Source organism: Struthio camelus, chromosome 4 (assembly GCF_040807025.1).
Source record: "Struthio camelus isolate bStrCam1 chromosome 4, bStrCam1.hap1, whole genome shotgun sequence".
Classification (NCBI taxonomy): Eukaryota; Metazoa; Chordata; class Aves; order Struthioniformes; family Struthionidae; genus Struthio; species Struthio camelus.
In genome coordinates this window covers 54,515,253-54,538,833 of record NC_090945.1, presented here as the reverse complement: position 1 = coordinate 54,538,833, position 23,581 = coordinate 54,515,253, and positions in this window count along the sequence as shown.

Here is a 23,581-nt window from a genome sequence, read left to right as displayed (position 1 = left end):
TTCTGTTATAGAACCTGTCCTCCAATTTCATTGAATTGTTTCTTACTACAGGTTAACAGTCATCTGTTACTAGTCAGACACAAGTAAAATCAAAAAAGACCAAAGTAACCTCAAGCCTAGACGAATCACAATGATATTTACCTGACGATTTTATCAATATAGTTCTTTTCTTACCCTTATTTTTGCCCCCTATTGGTCCTAAATAGTTTTATATTTGATTCATATATTTCTACACGGGAAGGCAACTGGGCTTATACAAAGCCTCATTAAAGTCAAGAGATGTCCCTGGGCATATCAGATTCTGTCCACATCAAGCTCCTTTTTGGATTAGTTTCTTGGAGCAAATACCAGTACTTTCAACTTTGTACGCCTAGAGCAAGTCATTTATATAAAAGTGGCACGATTTCTAGGAGGACTGACAATCCAATACACCCAGGGAAGTTGATGTGAACAGCAAATGATTCTGAAAAAACTGGTCACTCTATATCTGCACAAGCACCGGTGAAAGCAATGCTGGACCATTGCATCTCATTCTGATGTCTGCATTTTAAAAGGTAGGTTGAAAAACTGAAGTGAGATCATGGAACAGCCCCAAAATCTTGAGGAAAAAATACATGGAAAGGAGATAAAGAAGGGAAATCCACTTAGCTCATCCAAAAAGAATCTTGAGACATGATTTGATTATAGCACTGGAGTACCTCCAAGAAAATATATCAATCTTTTAATAGAAAAAAACTGTTACAAGAACCAATGTCTGGATGTTACATCCCAAAAAATTTAAATGAAAAACAAAGGCACACACCTATCATTAGGAGGCTGTTAGAATAAATTACTGAGGGAATCAACAGTTCTCCATTTCTTGAAAAGTTAACTTCAAGACTGATTGCCTTTCTTTAAAATGTATTTTAATCAAAGAGGAATATGGCAGTTTGATAGAAGAGTAATTGGAAGAAACTGTATGGCATACCATACAGATATCAGCAGATCATATGGACATTTCTGCCTTTAAAGTAGAAAAATCTTTGAAAAAGTGATCAGCAGAAAAGTATACCCTTTCATTTAGATGCCAAGTATTGCATCTCAAACTTGAAAATGTGTTCTTTAGATGGAATCATGAGTGACAAGACACAAATCTAGCACTTTTCAGAAGGAGCAAAGTGGCCTGACATTTGATATACTTAAAAAATAACAAAATTCTAGCAGTAATTAATATATATGTAATTTGTGTCTAGGTCCTTAAATAAAGCTCTTTCTGTTGATAACTTTTTTTTAATTTGAAATATATTTTGAAGGAAAAAACTCATGGTGAGGAGGAGGAGAAGGAGGAGGAGGAGGAGGAGGAGGAGGAGGAGTACACGAACTGAACATCCTGAAAGGTTTGGGGTGAAAACACTGGAGATCAAGTTTTGCATTTATTCCTCCACTGCATGTGTAGTCACATTAAACCTCCCTGAAAATGAGCTGGCCTCAGTGATCCTCGAGAGGGACCGCTCCTCTCAGAGACAGCCTGCTTCAGTACATGAGTGGCCAGGTTTGTGGAAAAAGGTAATGCTTTTATTACAACCGCTTAGGCTTGGAGTGAATTCAATCTTTTACAGAGACTGCCAACAGGGGAGTCAATTAATGCCTGTTGTGATTATGGCTTTTGTGGAGTGGACAATGAACTGATCACTACCGTGCACTTTTCAGGTTTCTTTCCCCTCCTGCCCTCCTTTTCCCAGGGTAGACTTCAGCATGATTAATTTAATGGTCATGCAGCTTAAGTGCCTTCAGCAATGCACAATGGGGCAAAGTTAAATCCCCCATGGACTGTGCGCAATCTAATTCCCAAAATAATTCTGATGATAGAAACAGACAGATTTTTAGCTCATATTTCTTTTGAAGGCATAGAGCAGATTCAGGATTTAATTGTAGATGCAGATAGTCTGACAGATGCTTATTATTCATGGCAGGCAGACACAGTGGGTTCTGTATTGCTAGTGAAATGGGTGATAATACAAGCAGGAAAATAGACATTTTTAGAAGTTTGTCAGAGTTAATAGTCAGCTATTGTAGTTCATACGAAATGAAACGTTTTCTGATCAATCAATGTCAACATTAAAAGTAGCTTGTTTGCCCCTATTTCCTACTGCATGTAGTATTTCCTTGTTTCTTTTAAAAGCTTTTATTTTATTGAAGGTATTATTTTGATTTTATGAGGAAAATTAAAATGAGAAAGTCCTGATTCTCAGGGGCTTGTTGAAGTCAATCCATCTAAGCATGCAAAAGCAGCTTAGCCAGACCTTTGCTAGTGTAGATTCACTGACATCAGCAGAGCTTGCACCAGGATCTCATCCTGCCTGATGAATGTGCACAGTCTATGGGAAATAGAGAACAACATCTTAGCTGAAAAAAATGGCAGAGAGGCTTTACATTTTGGGGTGTAGTACGTTATCTGTTCCCATGTAATGATTCTGTTCCTACGTACTGCTAAGAAAGAAACATCCCTGTAAACTCATGTATGAAAAGTAACTGGAAAGATGGGGGAAGGGCAGAGTTATAGAGACAGTATAGTCAGCAAAACACTGCTCAAGTCAGGATGCCTCCAGCGGGTGCATGCAGCCAGGGGAGACAGCATGGGACATGGCTCTGGAGGATCCTCTTGCACCTCTCCTGGGAAGCTTGCATGCTTGACTGGCTCTCTGAAATGCCTGTATACCAATGCACGCAGCATGGGGAATAAGCAGGAAGAATTAGAGATCTCTGTGCAGTCACAGGGCCATGATCTCATTGCGGTTACAGAGACATGGTGGGATACTCGTATAGCTGGAATGCTGTCATGGATGGCTATGTGATTTTTAGGAAAGACAGGCCAGGAAGAAGAGGTGATGGAATTGCTCTTTATCTGAGGGAGCAACTAGAATGTGTGGAGCTCTGCCTAGGTGTGGATGAAGAGCGAGTTGAGAGCTTATGGGTAAGGATTAACGGGCAGGCTAACAAGGGTGAAACTGTTGTGGATGTTTACCCATCAGGCCACCTGATCAGGAAGTAGTCAATGAGGCCTTCTACAGACAGCTGGAAGTAGCCTCACGATCACAGGCCCTGGTTCTCATGGGGGACTTCAACCACCCTGACATCTGCTGGGAAGACAACACAGCTAGGCACAAACAGTCAAGGAGGTTCCTGCAGAGCACTGATGACAATTTCTTGACACAGTTGTAGAGAAGCCAACAAGGAGAGGTGTGCTGCTGGACCTCATACTAACAAATAAAGGAGGACTGGTTGGAGATGTGAAGGTTGGGGGCAGCCTTGGCTGCAGTGACCATGAGATGGTGGAGTTCAGGATCCTACGAGGAGGGAGCAGGGCAATGAGTAGGATCACAACCGTGGACTTCAGGAGGGCAAATTTTGGCCTCTTCAGAGACCTACTTGGAGGAATCCCATGGGATCGGTCCCTAGAAGGAAGAGGGGTCCAGGAGAGGTGGTTAATATTCAAGCATCACCTCCTCCAGGCTCAAGATGGGTGCATCCCTCTGAGTAAGCAGTCCAGCAAAGTGGGCAGGAGACCTGCATGGATGAGCAAGGAACTCCTGGCAAAACTCCAACAGAAGAAGGAAGCACACAGAATGTGGAAAAGGAGACAGGCCACTTGGGAGGAGCATAGGGACATTGTCAGAGTGTGCAGGGATGCGACAAGGAAGGCTAAGGCCCAGTTGGAATTAAATCTGGCAAGGGATGTCAAGGACAACAAGAAGGGGTTCTTCAAATACATCAATAGCAAAAGGAAGACTAGGGAAAATGTGGGCCCACTGCTGAATGGGGTGGGTGCCCTGGTAACAAAGGATACAGAGAAGGTAGGGTTACTGAATACCTTCTTTGCTTCAGCCTTCACTGCTAAGGACAATCCTCAGGAATCCCTGACCCAGGACACCACGGAGAAAGTCTGGAGAAAGGAAGACTCCCCCTTGGTCGAGGAGGATCACATTAGAGATCGTTTGGCCAAACTTGACACCCACTAATCCATGGGCCCTGGTGGGGAGGCACCCACGAGTGCTGAGGGAGTCGGTGGATGTTATTGCCAGGCCGCTCTCCATCATCTTGGAAAGGTCCTGGAGAACAAGAGAGCTGCCTGAGGAATGGAAGAAAGCAAACATCACCCCAGTCTTCAAAAAGGGCAAGAGGGAGGAGCCAGGAAACTACAGGCCTCTCAGCCTCACCTCCATACCAGGAAAGGTGATGGAACAGCACATCCTGGAGGTCATCACTAAGCACATGGAGGACAAGAAGGTGATCAGGAGTAGTCAGCATGGATTCGCCAAAGGGAAATCATGCTCGATCAATCTGACAGCCTTCTATGATGGAATGGCTGGCTGGGTAGAGGAGGGGAGAGCAGTGGATGTTGTCTCCCTGGACTTCAGCAAGGCTTTTGACACTGTCTCCCATCACATCCTCATAAGTAAGCTCAGGAAGTGTGGGCTAGATGAGAGGACAGTGAGGTGGATTGAGAACTGAATGGATTGAGAACTGAGCTTGGATGGCCAAGCTCAGAGGGTTGTGGTCAGTGGCGCAGAGTCTAGTTGGAGGCCTGTAGCTAGTGGTGTCCCCCAGGGGTCAGTCCTGGGTCCAGTCTTGTTCAGTGTATTCATCAATGACCTGGAGGAAGGCACAGAGTGCACCCTCAGCAAGTTTGCTGATGATACGGAACTGGGAGGAGTGGCTGACACACCAGAAGACTGTGCTGCCATTCAGAGGGACCTGGACAGGCTGGAGAGGTGGGCGGAGAGGAACCTCCTGAAGTTCCACAAAGGCAAGTGCAGGGTCCTGCACCTGGGCAGGAATAACCCCATGCAGCAGGACAGGTTGGGGGTTGACCTGCTGGAAAGCAGCTCAGCAGACAAGGACCTGGGTGTCCTGGTGGACAACAAGTTGACCATGAGGCAGCAATGTGCCCTTGTGGCCAAGAAGGCCAAGGGGATTCTGGGGTGCATGAGGAAGAGCGTTGTTAGCAGGTGGAGGGAGGTGCTCCTGCCCCTCTACTCAGCCCTGGTGGGGTGCACATCTGGTGCACATCCTGGTGAGTCCTGATGCACATCTGGAGTACTTTGTCCAATTCTGGGCTTTCCAGTACAAGAGACACATGGCACTACTGGCGAGAGTCCAGCGGAGGGCTACAGAGATGATTAAGGGACTGGAGCATCTCTCCTACGAAGAAAGACTGAGGGAGCTGGGCCTGTCCAACCTGGAGAAAACTGAGAGGCGATCTGATCAACGTATACAAATATCTGAAGGGAGGGTGTGAAGAGGATGGGGCCAGACTCTTCTCCGTGGTGCCCAGTGATGGGACGAGATCTAACGGGCATAAACTGAAACACAGGAAGTGCCATCTGAATATGAGGAGAAACTTCTTTCCTGTGAGGGTGACAGAGCACTGGAACAGGTTGCCCAGAGAGGCTGTGGAGTCTCCTTCCCTGGAGATATTCAAAACCCCTTTGGACACAATCCTGTGCAATGTGCTCTAGATGACCCTGCAGGGGGGCTTGGACTAGATGATCTCCAGAGGTTCCTTCCAACTGCAATCATTCTGTCTTTCTGTGATCTAGTCAGACAGCGATCCACTGCACCCAGTGTCTGTGTGCCGTCACAAGCATCCACTCATCAGAAACCAGCCCAGGCAATAACAAGACATTGTTATTCTACTTCTAAAGGAAAGATTACAAACCATCAAGGAGGTGCTCTTCACTGGCAGGTTTGTAGTGCACACAGTCAAATTTCTTTCTGGAGAGACAATCTGTTATAAATAACTGACACAACAGAGAAGCCTTATTCCTTATAAAAGTTATCAGGTGATTTCGATTTCTTTCTATTTTCCTTTAAGTCCTACTCCACTGCTACTAAATAATAATCCTATCAGTGAGCGCTTAGAACATATCTGTCTGATTATAAGTTAACTATGGTATATTTTCCATACCTTTTCTACTGTAAAAGGCCAGAGACATCTTCTTTGGATCTGAAAGTGCCTCCATGAACGAAGTAGACCAGAGATCTTCAATCTGTCATTTCCGCAAGGTGAGGATTCCTCACTAGATTGAGCGCTGTGGCCCCATCCTCAGTGAGGGAACCGGAAGTTACCATTTGGAAAGATGTCCAGTCTTGACTTTGAGGCAGCAAGTTAGGACAAATTTACTTCTCCTGAGTATGCTGTTCCCATTTGTAATTATCTTTGCTGCTAATGAGTTGTATCCCACTGTCTATTTGAATCACTTTTTGATTGCTCATAGAAAGAGATAGCTGAACAGGGCTCTCAAAGGAGAAAAGTTTGATTCTCATAAGAGCAGAGGAAAGTGAACCTGACAGTCAGTATACAGCCTAGGGCAGAGGGAGGCTTGCAGAGTTCCTCCAAAGTAGTGACACAGATGGGTGGATAACTGCAGCTGCTGGATCTTAAATAATACAAGAACAATGAGCTCCAGCATCATATTAAACTGAGTCATCCTGCAGGTTTTCCATTTGTAGCTTCACTCACCCTTTAACTCTTCTTCAGTTCTGTAAAAATGATCATTAGTATAAACATGATCAGGTTATTATAATAATCTAACAATCTGTTACTTAAGATTATCCATTACAGATTGCTTCTTTTAAAAAAAATAATTGTCAGTAAGTTTTGATTACTTGTCCAATGACTGCCATAGTGACAGCAAAAAGAAGCACAGAGAAGACAATGAAGGTAATCATAAAGTATCTGCAGTCCTTCCTGAGTGACCTTTTCTGAAGCTGAAAAGAAGCAGAGATGAGGGGGCATACTACTGCTTTTCTGTTTTTGCAGATAAAGAGTATTTGCCTAAGTCATCACTAGAGAAGTCCAGAACATAACTGATGACTTGCAACATTTCTTGGTATTAATGTTTTGAAGAGCTAATCAAATATTTAAAATACTTTCAGCCAACAATCAAAATAATTAAAACAGCAAGGATTTCAATTATTTAAAAAAATGATATCAATTCTCACAGAAGGGCCGGTAGCAACTAAGATGACTAGGAAAGCTAGATTTGCTATTTTCTTCTGCCAGGGATATTTTGTAGATTATGTGCTTCACAGTTTCTATTAGAAATTTCTTCTTTTACTTTTAAGTCATTCCCAACTCCAATGTTGTTTGAGAGCACAGTTCTTTCTCCATCAGTGGACCTTCAGAAGATAGCAAAATGTCATTCTGGTGCAGAATTATTTTTTTCCTCTGGGAAAAAAATGGGCTGAGAAGAACCCAAATAACAAACAAGCTAATTCGAGAGCAATTTCTCCTGAGAAGACTAGAAGAAATCACTTAGGACTTAGACCAGTCAAAAATAAAATAATACCTGTGTCAATATGCCTGCAAATATTCCAGGTATCCAGTAACATGGCCTAGATTTTGAAAGAGGCTCTCTCTAAACAATTAAAAACTGCATCCTTAATTAAACAATTTGAAAGAAATTAGAGAGGAGATCTCTAGTTCAATTATTTCATTAAGTCGTCCTGCTCTCCAGACGGTTGCATTTGGAAATATATGACATTTCTGAGGACGTTACGGATTCAAGATACAGAAATGATTATAAAAATCTGACACAAATTCAGAGATGATATAATTGTCCCAAGAAAATTTGTTCTAAAACCGTGCTCACAATAAGTAAGCTAAAGTAATAGCCTCATTTATTCCTCATTTATAAGCTGCACTTTGCATGAAATGCTTTTTTAAATAGATATAAATAATCATGCTGCTTTATTTCTTACAATTTTAGCAGAAGTATACTTTCTGTTCACAGTCACCACAACAGAAAAACTAAGAGTGTGGCTGGTTTTTTAGTTCAACATTGTTTATATACATAAATGCATCTCTACAGTTAAAAGTTATTTTAGAACAACTATTAATAATTAAAAAATATAATACTGTTTGTCCATTCTTAAGAGCAGTGATCGATTCTTCTTCAGAAGTACAATTCATATTGACCTCACATATTTTACTGACCATCTAAAAGCAACTATTTCCCTAGATCCCAGATTCTGTATAATTAGGCTGTGAAAAGTGGCTTTAAACTGCACCTACATGAACAGCCGAAAACTGTCCACTGTGGAAAAAATCCAAAATAGGCTTTCAGTTTTCCTATTTCTATTTCTTTTTCAGTTTTTCTGTTACTTTTCAGAGGCAAGTAACGTTCAGATAAATATTCTGAATTTACTGACGTTCCAGTCAAACCGGTCCTTCGGTCTGGCAGAAGGGCTCCTGAGAAATGACCTATCAAAACTTTACCACTGGCCAGACTGACTTCTGCAAGCCTTCCAGCTGAATTAATGACCTTGATCATATCATGTCAGTGGTCTGAGGTCAGCTGTGCGCTTACAGGCATCACTGCCCAGCCAAAATAGACAGATGGTCATGTGGGGTCAGGTAGTGCAGATGAATTTCGCAGTCAATGACAAACACGGTCAATGCAAAATAAGTGTATCTTTTCTAAAAAAGAAAGTAATTTTGAAAAAAAACAGTTATCTTCTCCCAGAAACTTTTAAACGTTACATATCAAGCCTCTGATTTTATTCTTCAGTTTTGTAGAAATTAGTAAAACATTATCCTATCAATGGGAAAAAAACTACATGGTTAGAGCAGCGCTTTCTCAGACAGGGCAACAAACTTGACAGAGTGAGAACATTTATCTATACAGGTAATTTCATAGGAAAGAACTTCCTCACATTTTGCCATCCTTTAAATTCCCAAACCTACAAAACAAAGAACATACGCCTTAATCTCAATGTCAATCAATCTCAATTGCCAATCTCAGTATCTTCATAAATATTAATGTATTCTAAAATTAATCAAAGATAAAGAGCCTGAGCCACAAAAACACTTCCTCATTGTGCTCAATGTGAATTTAACATGCGTATGTCAAATGTTCTGTAACCAAAGTGTTCAGAGGACGTTGACATGTTGACATGATGTCAATCAATACCTAGACATGTTAATGGCAAAGACATACTATGAAGGCAAGTAAAAATTATTTTTTTCTTGGGAACATAAACATTGCAATGCATTTGTAGATAAGTTTTAAGTTAAAAAGCTACATGTGATAGATCCTGGCATCTGGCATGTAGTATGAACGGAATACCTTTCTAAAGGAGCTATTCCTGCCTTAAAACTGTACATTGTTGTATCAATATTCAAAAGATAAACTGGTTAGTAATAGTAAAATAAAATGACATCTGATTTACATTCTTACATCCTGCAGCAATTCAATGGCATTTAGATGTTCCATTTCAAAATTTAATCCTGAAGTGCTAATTAGACAGTATAACCAGTTGCAAGATAGATCAAATATGACATGTTTCAACTGAGATTACTATTGCCTCCACTACTGCAACTGACTTAGTGGAGAATTTCTGATTACAGGAAAAGCATTATAGTGACTGCTGAGTGTGTCTAGTCTGTATTTAAAAAAAAAAACAAACAAAAACACAGAAGTGAAGCGTATCAAAAATTCCAATCCATTTATGAATTAAAAATTCAATAGCAAATGAGATAAAGAGTATTAAACAAAACAAAAAATATTGCAAAATTTGAAGTTGAACTTTTAGGGGAATAAATCCATCTTTTTGAAAGACCTACACTCTTCTGTGAGGAAAATATTCACTGATATCTGACTTCTGTGCAAAATTTCAGTCAGAATATTGCAGCTTCCCAGCTTAATAGGGAATTTTCAGGTTAGTGAGTGGGAGAGACTTGTACTAAGCACAATTCCTCTCTTTTTCTCTACCTTTAGTGAGAAGGAGGTAAGAGAAGACAGTTGCTACTAAGTGCATTGGAAAGGCTATAAAAATGTGGTAGGACTTAAAAGTTTGCTGAGTGCTGCAAGTGTAATGATGGCTTCGCTAAAATACTGTTCGATCATCTGCACCTCATACATCAGACAGTTTTGGTTTCTTAGCAGTTTGTTTCTACCTAACAGCAATAAGCTATAAGAAATTTCTCTTTAAGATTGCCAGTGCCAAGCCTGTGCATAAAAGTTTGAGTTATTTGCTAGTAGCTGTACGGATAGAATTAAAGAGATAGTGGAAGAAAGCTGTGGTCACTGAGATACCACTCTTTGCTAGCACTCAAAACCTGGAAATTGTTGGTGCTTTGTACATCCAAATTAATACCAAGAGTTCATGGCACTGTCTTTAGACAGTGACTACTGTCAGCAGTTAGAATCTCATCACTCTCTTTGTCTCGCTCTAGTTGCAAGACTTGCAGGTCAACCGTCTGATTCATTACGATAGAAATGCCTGGCAACCTACCCAACTTGCCACAATCTCCTCTTTGTAAAATAATACCTCTAGTATAAGGTAACACATTTTGTTCGGAGTGAATATGCTTCCATGTAACTAATGGAGACTTGCAAGATTTATTAGAGGCAGAAAATGGTTCTTTTCTGTGCTGATCTCACTGGATATTAAACTTTTCTTGGGTCCTATATCACACATAACATTTTTCTATTAGCTGAAGAAGCAGCTCAACTGTAATAGAGATGTATTTTTAACAGTGCTGTGAAAAAGGCATGTTCAGAAATTTTGAAACAATGAAATAATAGAAATTAATGTATTAATTGTATTAAAAGTTCAGTAACACTTCTTAGCATTTGATTTCCACTTAATGTTGCCTCTTTAGGATTAGGATAAAAATGCATTTAATGCCACAATAACTGCTTAATCACTTACCTTTTGATTCAGTATACTGATAGAAAACATGCATTCTATGGACAAGAGCAAAAAGAAATATAATGCAAAATAAGCACACACATTATGGTGGCAAGGATTGAAATAAAAATAATAGAGATGAATCTGCTAACAGGAACTGACCAAGGAAAAAAGAGAGAAATAATTTAGCAAGGGGTTTTGCCAAAGACAGTTGCTATGGATAGGAGCTTTTCTATTAGTTTCTGGCAGTTTGTATCTGCTCCATAGTGGCAGATGCTGTATTTTAGAGGAAGAAGAGACTACACCAGATAAGAAGCATGAAGCCAATTTTCCCTCCATACGCTCAGTGTAAATCTAGACTAATTCATGGAAGACTTACAGTGCTAGACTGGTGAGCAACATCTGATCCACAAATTAGAAGACATAAACCTGGATTGAAGGAAGGAGGAAAGAGAGAAGCAGAGACAGTGTGTGTCCTAAAGGACAACAAAATGAATGACAAAAAAAGGTAAAAAGAAAGCTATCAACTTTGAAATGAAAAATAAATGTTATGTATCCCTAAGTAGAAGCAGCAAACCATGCAGTACAATTTTATAAATTTCCCCAACACAGAGTAGCAGATTCTATGAATGTTTTCAATGTGCCTAAAACAGCCAAACAACAAAGAGCATAATACTGAATAATTTAGGAGTAAGTCTTAAAAAAATAAATCAGTCACCTTATACTTCATGGCCTTTTTCTTTTTTTAGTGAATCATTTTTGATCTCTTTCTTCTTTTTTTGCAGGCTCTCCACTCTTCTTTTTTTTTCTCACTCAAGGGAAAAAGACCAAACTAATATTATCAGTGATAAACAATTAATTATATTGACTGTACTCAATTCTAATTATCCAGGGAGAAAATGTACAATAGCACATTCAGGACATAGAAGTGAAAATATGTGCATTTATTTCCTAGGAAAAGATACGGAGCCAGGATGCTGAGCAGCCCAAAACATGAGTTAAGCCACATGCAGAAAGTTTATTTTTGTACTTCCTAAAATACTCTACTGTTTCGCTTCTGGCTGTTACTCAGCTATACAACATGGTATATTGCTGTTCTGATAAAAATGGCTACAGATTGTCTATGCTGGCTTAGTGGAAGTGACAAGCCCTTTAACCCTAGAAGAGAGGCAAACAGTTACAGAAGAATATCTACTCTCCCTTTGAACTAGTGTTATTTGCTTGGGAAGAGATATGTCCATGTCAGACCAGAGTTTTTTGATAGTTCAGTATTCAGTTCAGTGACAAGAAAAGGTCACTTGGACTGTAAAATGCTGATGAAGTTTATTTAAATCCTGTTGTTACGTAAACTAAGTTCATGGAGAGGTAAAAATGTATTGAAGGCATTTCCCCCTAAACTAGCATTCATTCATTAAATCCTTCTATTTTCCTGTCCATCTATCAATATATTGTCTTGGTTTTATATCTGGTTTGTAAAGGCTTGGTGTTCACAGAAAAAGTAAAACAGAAGGGTTCTAGTCTGTAAGTGGGTTCTTGGTAATACAGATATTAGCTATAATAATAATAACAACAGTCTATTGTAGAATAATGTTAACGGTGCAGTTTTTAATTCATAAATAGATTTTTGTAAGTAAACATGTAATATTTAAACAAATACTATCACTTTGAGTGATTTCAGTCAGCCTGGCAAAATAATTTTTTCCATTGTAACAAAATTGGAGTACAAAACCACTAGTATAAAGTCTAAAAATCAGTATACTATATGAAAATCACGTGGCTTCTATTAAGGTTGTAGTGTGATTCTTCATCTACCCAGAAATAACATAAAAGGAAATCTTAACACTTCACTGGCTGTGGATTTTATATTCATTTTCTTCATGTAGTACAATACCCTCTGCCTATCAATATTTAGTTCCAAAATGGGCTACCATCATATCTATGCATATTTAGTTCTGAAATGGGTCGACATCAGATGTTTTGACAAGATGTTTTGATATCTGGACATGTTTTTAGTCATGGCTTTGTCCCCTGATTACCAGATGTCCCAGAGCATATGGTATAGAAAGTGATACAAGATTCCATTAGTCTTTGGGAAAATATCAAAAGATTTTGCAACAAAAGGAAGATCTGTATGGACTGTTTCTTACCCTGCATAGGTCTTCTATTGCTTATAAGGTTTTTTCTGATATACAATGTAGCTGAAGTACTTCAAAAAAGAGATAGAACTTTGGTGAAGCTCTTTTGCAAAACAAGGACATATGAATGACATTCAAAAATGACTATAGTCTGGATATCCCCTTTGCGCGTATATCATCTTTGTAAGCTTTTGTATGGACTCACTTTTTAAACTGGCCATGATATCTAAACACATACATCTCCATATTTATGCTAATAGATCTTATATAACTTTGCTTTACCAACTTCAGATATGAATTTTTCACTGAGAATATTGCTGGCAGCCATAAACATTAAAAACGGCAGGGCCTCAATTTCATGAAATATTTTTTAAAATTTCAGGGAGTTTTCTTCTTTCTATATTTTACTGCAGCTATTACAGCTCATTTTTTCAGGCTTTTGTCCGTAACTTGAAGAATTAAATCTTCAAAAAAGAAAAAAATGAACAAAAAGTCAGATTCACAGCTCAGCCACCTGATTTCAAAAGCTAGATCTCAAAGTAAAGCATAAAACACCCCTTGCTAAAATCACACTAGCTGATACAATAAATTTCTTTAATAGCTGCTAGTGTTGCTGATTATTAAATTAATTCACTTTTGCGTCTTAAATCAAACTGTAAACTCCTCAGGGCACGGCACAATTCTTTTCCAACACAACCTTGAATACAGAAGAGGCTCATTCCTAATTGGAATCTTTCAGCTCTTCTGTAATATAAATAAAACCATAATTAGAAAAGTATCGAGATAAAAAGAAACAAAAGTCCTGTAAATACCGTTAAATGTTTCAATTATCTTGCGGCAGTAAAAGTCCACCACTTATTTTCTTACAGAGCAATTAAACGCAGATATCTTTCAAGGCACAAAGAAAAAGGAGTGAAGACTTCAGTGTGTATGTTCTTTTTCCTGAAGCAAAAGACAAAAACAGATACCAGATCTGAACTGGAATAAAAACTAACAAATTCAAATTGGTCTAAAGTATTTTCTCAAAGTACTGTAAAATTTCATAGGACACAGAAGTAAATTAACTCTCAGTTATATAGTGTGTTAATTTTATTGAGGGAATCAAGTCAAATGAAAACAGCACCTCAACTGTCAAAGATCAGTGATTAACCAGTTAATGCCTGAGGATGTCAGACAAAAATTCTGGGATTAATCTGTACAAACTGGAAGTTAGAATCACATATAAGCCACTTGCCCGTGACAACTGAATAAATAAAGCCTTTCTCTTGCTGTACGCACTACAAATTAGACAAATATATCCATCAGTGGACAGATACATTGCATGTGGCTCTGTTAGCTTACTTCCTCTAACATAGCTCTGAAATTCACCCTATAGGCAACAGAAGGCATTTATTTATCTTCCAAACATAAGGCTATAAAAATGATGACAGTTTAGAAGCAGAAAAAATATGCAAAGAAATGCTTTATCTAGCTAATGTTAATGCATAAGCAGCATTTGCTGTATATACATAATGCATGGAGAAGTAAATTAAATGACAGATGGCTTCGCCCTCCCCCTTTGCATGTTTTAGCATGACTGTATAAACAATCTAAATCATCGGCAGATACGTGCTATGGAAACACTGTGCAGAGGTAGTTAACTACTTCTGACAGAAAATAAAAATGCAATTGCATTATTTATTTTGAAATTACAAACACAGTGAACTGTGAAACAATCATTACTAATGAAAAAGTAATTCAGTGTTCATCTTTGGGAGTAACCAATAGATCCATGAATTCAGTAACTAATATCTCTTAGTAAGTCAAAAAGAAGTGTAAACATGACGACTATTTATAGACGGTATACGAATGCTCGAATTCAAACTCGACAACATTATTAATTATCTTCTATTTAATTAGACCCAAACTGATTCTGTCTTGTGAAAACAGTGTTTGGGAGGAGGAAATTAAAAACTTTGGAGGCAGTTCCAGTATCAGTAAATGTCTACTTTCAAAGTTTTCAGGGCAATTATATGGGCAGGCTGTCCTTTCTTGCAGTCTATGCTCCCTTCATCAGTACACCTCTCTCAGTGGCTGAGGTGTCACTGTCTACATCTAATGCATCTATTTCCTAGCCATGAAAAAAAATCTTTTGGAAATGAGGTTATAATTTTTTTTTTCCCCTCAATTCTGATTGATCTTCTAGTTTAGCGCTAATTTTTCTCCTTAGCCAGTAGAGTAAGTGCTTTGGGAGCCACTTGTATGTCAAGTCAATGCTCCTAGCATCCTCCTTTCCCCCATGATATTCAGGTGACATGACTTCCTGGGAAACATGATACAGACCCCAGTTGAGATGTAAGAGGAAGGAGGAACATACTGAGCTTTTCAATATCTAAGGAAAATCACACTCTAATAAAAGTCCAGAGAGGGTAGCAAAAGGAATTTATCACCTTTGTCAACTATGGCTACTCATTTAAATCAAGCTGAATATCTAAACATTTAAGACTAAGCCTGTGGCATTCCTCATGGGCAGAACACTGCCTGCCCATACATCTAACCAACACTTAAGTCTTGCTCTTGCTCTTTTTATAACGCTCCATTTATTCTATCTGCAAAATATTTTCATTAATTCAAGAAAAATATGCTATCAATAGAAGCATATTTGTGAAAAGATTTGGTGGAATGTTCTCCCTTTACAGACCTTGACACCAACAGCTATCAGCATTATACTTTTTCTATCATCAAAATTATAGAATCAAGGTAAGCAGGCCTTCAAGATCACCTTTCAGAAGATTCACAGTCATTTTAGTAAGTATTGGGGTAAAGGAATGGCCTTGTCTGAATCTGGAATTTAATAACACTTAAGTTTTTTTCTAATATATTTTAGAGATGAAGTACTAAAGAAGAATGTAGGTTAGGCCAAACCAGTGCATAAGTGAGAATTGATTAAGCGCAGTGTGCAAATAACATGCTTTTTTCTGTGCATAAGGCATTCAAGAAGCGTTTAGTGCAGTAAGTCAGCTGCAGAAATGCTCACTTTCATGCAGACTTGTCTCATGGGAAACTACACTATACTGTCTATCTAGTAAACAGAAGGAAGACACAGAGATGTGCTTAAGTGTTTACACCTGACCAGGGACTTACTGGTGCTTTCTTCTGCAGTGCTCTAAAGGTTTGATGGTTTCTGGTGAAATAGCATTATAAAAATAGGGAAAGAAACATTGCAAATGGGGTTGGGGTGATTTGATTTACTCCTGTCTCCCCCTCTCCCCCAAAAACCAAAGAAAAGTTCATGGGCATGAAGATGTAGTCAATAAAATAATCAGACAAAAAATCTCTTTGGAAAGGTGAGGACTTAAGACCTTAGGGACAGAGACCATGGAAAGGTTTTTGTAATGCTCACTTTCACCTGACTGCAGTCCAGGGAATAGAACTAAACAAAATGATAACTAAGAATTAAGTTCTCTGAAATGTTTTATTTTTTTCCTTCCATCCTTGAAATCATTCAAGGAATACAGTTTATTGCAGTAAATAACTTTTCTGATTATGATTACCCACTAAACCATAATGTAAGTGTTCACATTTTAATGTGCTGGGCATTCTTTCACAGAGCCAATCTATACATGAATTGGAAAATAATGCAGTCTATAGAAAACACTGGGAATTGCATGCATGCTCCACATACTCCAGAAAGGAGTAAGCACATTTGAGAATCTGGGGCACATATTCAAATCTGAACAATAAGAATGGACTAAAGAATGAAGTGATAATCTAAAAAATAAGAAAGTAAATACAATATGTAAAGGTAACAGGGAAATAATTATTTCATATAGAAGATAATAAACACACAGACTAAACGGTCAAAAGTAAAAGTCTGGATTTTGCCAGAAGATAGATGAATTTCACACACTAAGCAGTTAAGTTTTGAAGGGAATATATCAGAAAATTGGAAAGGGTGGATACAATTCAAAAAATATATGAGCACTACAGAGAAAAGCTTCAAATCAAATGTTAAAAAAAAAAGAAAAAGAATGAGAAAAGAAAAAGAAACAATAATGGCCTATAATGGCAGTATTGCTGTGCTGTGCTGTGCTGTGCTGTGCTGAAAGGGAAAAGCCTAGGGGACTTCACGTTTGAAAATGAGAAAATAAACAAAGTCTCTGTTTTGATCATAGTCAAAAATCTGAAATCTGAGTCCTAAGAAAAATATCAACTCATACTCCATATGTTCAAAAAAGGAAGCAGATGAAGTATTTTATTAATATACTAGAGATCTTCAGTGATACTCAAAATCTACGCATAAGAACGTTTTGAGGGTGTTATAATTCAAGAAAGAATTCAGGAATGATTTACTAATATTGCATTCAAGAGGAAAGGAAGATCCTTGGTTATAAATAAATGCATAAAAAGTTCTGCAAAGGTAGAATTTTTCATTGTTTTGCAAATAAGCAAAACAATGAAAGAAAGAGACAGATCAGGAAAGAAAACCAAATGTCAGAAGTTAGAAGGCATGGTTACAATGGTCACAATGAAGACTGACAACAAACGAGAATTTTCAGACATATAAATAAAGAAAAGAGAATAAGGGAAAAAGTACGGCAACTACATCATGAGGATGGTTAGAGATTTAGAGTCTCAAAAACTAAATGAAAACTATCAGTTCTATAGGTTCAGTAATTTCCACAGTGTGGAGCTACAGTCTACAGATGTCAGTCTAACTATTTAATACACTACTGAAAGTATTTGGAGTATAAGTGCTATACAACATCCTTAGTTAAATATCAATAGCATACTACTTGAGACTTATTATATACTGTTATGCATATATTAACCCTCATTACATACATCTCATTAGCTGGAAGAGCTGATGAGACAATATGGTCTGAAGATTTGGTTGTGTGTAAGTGGCATTTGGATCAGCATCGCCTGCATAAACAATGTAAATTACTTTCAGGTTATTATAATCAGGAACAAAATTTTGAAAGAGTATCTATTATTTCATGCAAAATATTTAACAGTGTTTCTAGGAATCACATGCTGATCCTCAGCACTGACCCCTGAAGAGAGAGTTACATGGAAGGATCCTGCAGAGGTTGTCCACACCTGCCGTAGGACGGGGGCTAACCGCCTGAGACAACCTTTCTTCCACAGCCCTCATGGCGCGCAGATGTTTCATTCTGCCAGGACACGGCAGCTATCTGCCAGTTTGCAGACACTTATTTGGAGATAAATACTGGCAACGAAATTCAGTTCCTCAAAAGCCATGCCCACGACTAGCCTACCGCTTCCAGGTCTAAATGTAAATATTTACAGTTAAGGACATGGCAATGATAGGCTATTGGAGCAGCAACACAGGAAAATGAAAGAAAGTAGGCGGCTGAACTAGCACCTAGATGGAGTCTTTCCAGTCTAGAAATACTAGCAGAGCCCCAGAAAGGAGACTCGTGTTTTTGCTGTCATTAATGCATTTGTTTTCTATAAAAAAAATTGAGGATTTCCGTTTCTATGGAAACTCATGAAGGGTAAATTCATTGAGAAAGGATTTACGATGGAATCTGGTACTGAGGTTTATATTGTGAGATCTCTGAAACTGAATTTAAATTTTAGTCCTACAGAGATTAATGTGATAATGAGCAATATACGGCATACACAGAGATAAATAAAAAGTGTTACCATAGGGACCATTTTGTGAAAGTATACAGAGAGTAAGAAATGAATAAATGAGAGTGAAGCATTTGGGTAGCAGGGAAAATGAAAGTGAGAAATTTTCTTTAAGGAGAGCAAAGCAGTGAAATTTGCATGATTTCTAGCATGCTAAGCTAAATGCTTATAGAAAATACAGGTAACTTCAAAATGGTTACAGGGCACAATATTTTTTTCTGGAGAAACATTTTTAAAGCAGTTCAGAACAATACAGAAGTCAGCATGTGCACTAACAGGTTGTGGCCTTCCACCCTGTATTACGCTGGCAGGTCCCAAACTTGTACGTACTAGAAGTGCCTGTGCTTTCTTCCTGGACTCCAGACTTTATTATCTGGATGTTTCCTTCTGTCTCTCCCTCTCCTAGCCAATTCCTAATTTTGAAAATTGAGAAAGACAGGTTAGTTGCTACTCAGTAAGGGTTTCTAAGTGTATCGTTACACAAATAAAATACACGCTTGCATGGTTTTAATGCAGCAACAGAACATAAAATCAGCTAGAACTAAAACACTCTGAACTAGATGCTGATGCCAGTTACACTACAATCAGTGTTGCCCTGAATTTGATTTGAGGAACATACTGTGCCCCCACTCTTCTTGAAACGCAGAATTAAATTAGGTCAAGCCAACGATATCAAAAGAGAATAATTGGCCTGTAAAAATTATGAATGAAAGCCTTTAAATTTTAACATAAATTATGGCCATTATAAGCATCACATTTGTATTTCTACAACTATAACCCAAAACTTTTTATGAAAAATAAGGTTCAGATGTCATCCTTGTCATGACCGTAGCCTGTTATCAGTCTACAGAGTAGTATTTCTTTTGTGTTGTACCCATCTCCTATCTCCTCACCCTCTTCGGACACAAATGGAAAGGGCAGATAGAGGATGAAGCAAATGTGGGAAAAAAAGGCCAGGATATGCACTAGGGAAAGCTTTATCAGCCAGCAGAAAGAGTTCATTCAAATCATCAGTCTTTAGGCAGCTGCATGAAAGGTAACGTTCCAAAAGAACGCACTCCAAACCAGACAAAGTACCGAATCATATTTTCCATAAAATTACATCATACAGAAAATGTCTCCCTATTGAAAATCCCACATCTGTTTGCATTTTTTGTTTCATGAAATCAATATTGTCAATCTGATGCAGCAAAACACCTTTAGGAGGACTGCCCTCGAACGGTTGAATGGCACACTACAAATCCTTTGCTGTTACACAAGGATAAAATTAAATATCATTTTAAAGAAAGTAATATAAAGAAGTGTAAACTTTCACGCCAACACTCTGCTCTCCCATGCACTGTTTATGTGGATCGTAGTAACTCTCTCTTATGTTGCAGCTGGTTAATACTTTCACAACCATAGCCTTACTTTTCTAGGCTTCTGATTGCTCTATTTATGTAGACAGTGGCAAAGGTCTGCAGGTGGTATACTCTGCAAAATGACTCCATTTACGTTGAGTCAGCAATGAGCCCAGCATAGATTCATAGCTTCTTAAATAACTTCAAAAAGTGTCACTGGTTTTGAAAGCCCTTTCCATCCACCAGTAATTCTGGTACAACGTGCAAAGATTTGGGAGATTCAGGGAGAAATCCTTATTTTAAAGCATCTCTCTACTTGGAAGCATGAATTTATTAGGCAAATCAACATGGGATACTGTACAAGGAATTGTGTTGCTATTTTTATTTTATAAAGTACGGATGTCAACACAACTGAAAGGCTGACATGATGTACCTGTGAAATATATCTGTGCTGAATGCGTGCACATTGGTCCTCAAATGCTGCAGGAGTCTAAAAAGACTGGATTCACAATGAGCAGAAGACTTTTTTTTGCATTATTGCTTTCCACTGTCATGTTTTGCTTTATGAAAACTAGCTTACCCACAGAAGAATTACTCCTTTAGATCCCACTTGGTGTTTACTGAAGTCATTTGAAAGATTGTCATTAACCTCCACGGTAGTTACACTAGACAAATTAACTAATTTAGTTGTAAAGAAATGCACGATCAAGTTTTCAGAATCATTTGCTTAAAAGATGTAATATTTAACAAAAATAATTTGCATTCAAAATATATTTAAGCCTTTCCAGAAACTACTTCCAACATTGGCTTATGTAGCTTTTCTAATTTCAGATAGGTCCTATGTCAAAAGATGGGCGAGAAAAGCAGAGGAAAATTGATGTCTTCCTATCACGCAGTTCTATTCTCATTACAGATGCCATAAGTGTAACATGTGGCATCCTGAATTTAAAACCCTGGTTCCACAGCTTGTAAGATATGGGTATATGTAAATAAAAGTTGCATCTTCTAATATTTTGTCTTATATATTTCTTAAACATTCTAACACACAGACCCAAAAATGACAATAATACTGCATGCATATTTTATAGCCAGCAGAGAACATATCTCCTTCATTTCCCACCACTTACTACACTGTCCATCTCCAAATATGATTCAAAATTGGCCATTTCCTCAGTTTCAGTATTTCTGTAAATTCACTGCAAATGTCATCCTTTTTTCCTACTCTTTCACATCTGACTTTCACATCTGGCTCTCCATCCTTCCCATGATCATTCAGAACAAATGACTGTAACTGTCTTTGTGTTTCTTCACTAAACAAAAAAAATTCTTCCTTCCTATGAAATACCGTTTCCTTTTCTAAAGGAAACACTGTAAATCCTTCTTTTCTCTCTTTAGTTGATGTCTGATCTCATCTTCCACAGTTTTTGCCTTACCAAAAAGCCAGTGTGCAAAATGAATTGTATTGTAATTTGCACTGCACGGTTTTGGAAGATAACAATTAACCACAGGATCCCACTTTTCCTTTCTACCAGCATTATTAAGTCAAATAAAAGCATCTGAAAACTCAGGATATTGATATTCAGGATATTCAAGATATCTGAAATCAGGATATTGCTTCAGGAAAGCAGTCCACCTTCAGCATGTAGAATATAGCTTTCTCAGACATAGTTGCCAGTAATAAAAGAAAACATGAGAGTTTGGGATTGTTTTAGATTTCATTATTTATGCTTCTTTACATTGTTTACCTGAAAATAATGTTTATTTTTTGTGTTGCTTAATGGAAACAGGAATGTAGCTTGCTTTATTTAATTATTTGACAGTAATGTAGATTAAAAAACAGTATGTATTATAGTGCCTGAGACAGCAGGTACTGATTACGATGTACCAGAGAACATTGGCAGATACAAAAAAGGAAGACATTTTATTTGAAGTTATTGAATATATTGCTGCTAAAATACATTATTGCCTTTTACTAGCTTTTAATTTCATAAATAGTTTGTAACATTCCTATACCATTCCTAAATGGATATTTTCAGATACATTGTACCAGAACCTCAAGAGAGTAGAGTGGCTTCTGGCTATTGCTCGTGGAATTCATAGATAGATCCATCCTTTAAAAAAGTATCCGTCCTAAGCCAAAGCTCGTCTTTCATGAATCAGATAAAGGCACAATATACGGAAAGGTTAAATTTGTGCCACTCACCTATATGAAGTAAGGTGAGGGATGAATTGGGTCCAACGCCTATCTGCTGCACAGATGTGCTGGTCACACTGTGATGTTTTTTTAGATATGGTTTTCTCACAGTACCAGCCAATCAGCTGATCAGTGCTGCCACTGGGCTGTTCCCCCAAAAAACTGCTTTGGGAACTCCAAATTCAAACCTGAAATAGACAAAAAGATCCCTTGTTCAATGATATGTAAATGCCTTTGATCCCTATACAAGTCTTTCTTTAGGCTTTAACTAATCATTTATCTTAAAATAATCTGATACTATTTTACATTATATAAAGCTAATGTTTCTTTGATACAGATTATAATACAATATAATTCTGATAAATGAATTTTCATAATATAGATAGAGAAAAAATTTTATTAAAAAGTGAAGATAATAGTAGAAGCTGATAAAAGGCAATGGACTGAAACAGAAAGAAAAAGGAAAGGCAGCTTAACTTCTCACCAACAGAGCAGCCTCTGCTAAATTTCTCTTGGAGGGTTTGTTGTTGTTGTTTTTAATAAGATTCTTTCTATAGATTAAATGATACACATTCCACTTGAATGCTAAGAAGACATCTTAGCCAACCAAATATAAGCAGTAAAACTAAGTGACAATCTATCTGTATCAGAAATTAATTTTCTGCTTGTGCCATTTGAGTACGTTACAGTTTACTGATAAAATGTATTTCCCAGTTATCTACTCTTATCATTTTCCCCAAACATTTGTTAAAGATCTTGAAATGTAATGTTTTCTTGATCAAAATATCAAGGGATAGTAAACATCAATTTACCTGCAACTGAAACTTTTTTTTTGTTGGCTTTAAACATTCTATGATGAATTAAAATTGTGTTAGAATCAGCATGAGAGACAATGTTAGAGCAATACTATCTGCGAGCACGCAGTAAGAGTGTACAAAGAAAGCATACTCTCTTCTTTAATACACAATAACATATACAGTAATACTTTTTTATTTTATTAGAAGGTAATTGAATGTTTAGATAAAGTAAAAACAGAAAGTACAAATAACTTTCAGTGAAGAAAAGGACACTAAGACAGAATGTTGCACTGCAATGTTATAAAAGAATGAATTATTGCCAAGTCCCAACTAGGAAATCTTGTAAAAGTGGCAAGAAAGATCATGTAAAAATTTATTATGGTACATAGTTTCCTTAAATTACCTGAAAGCAGGAAATCTGGGGGATCGATGTAGGGTTTGGGGGGGCTACTGTGCTTCAGAGGGAATGTCTGAGGTAAAGCATAAATGCAGGTTCATTATTGCATTTCATTTAGTAAATGGGAGTATAAATTTGGATAACTAACATGTTTAAGGCTAAAAGCATCATCGCTCAAAGAGGAAATCAACTTTGAGCTTAAGGAATTCAGATGTTATACCCTCACTAAAATGAAACAGGAATAGTACGATGAATTTTGAATACAATGGCTTTTGCATTCACTGCGCTCAGCAAAACTAGTCGTTAATATTCACAAAAGATTGCCAAAGATCAAAGAGTATCAAAGAGGAAAAATCAATGTTTATTATTTTAGTCTTTAGGACTGTTTCCTTCTGTTTTCC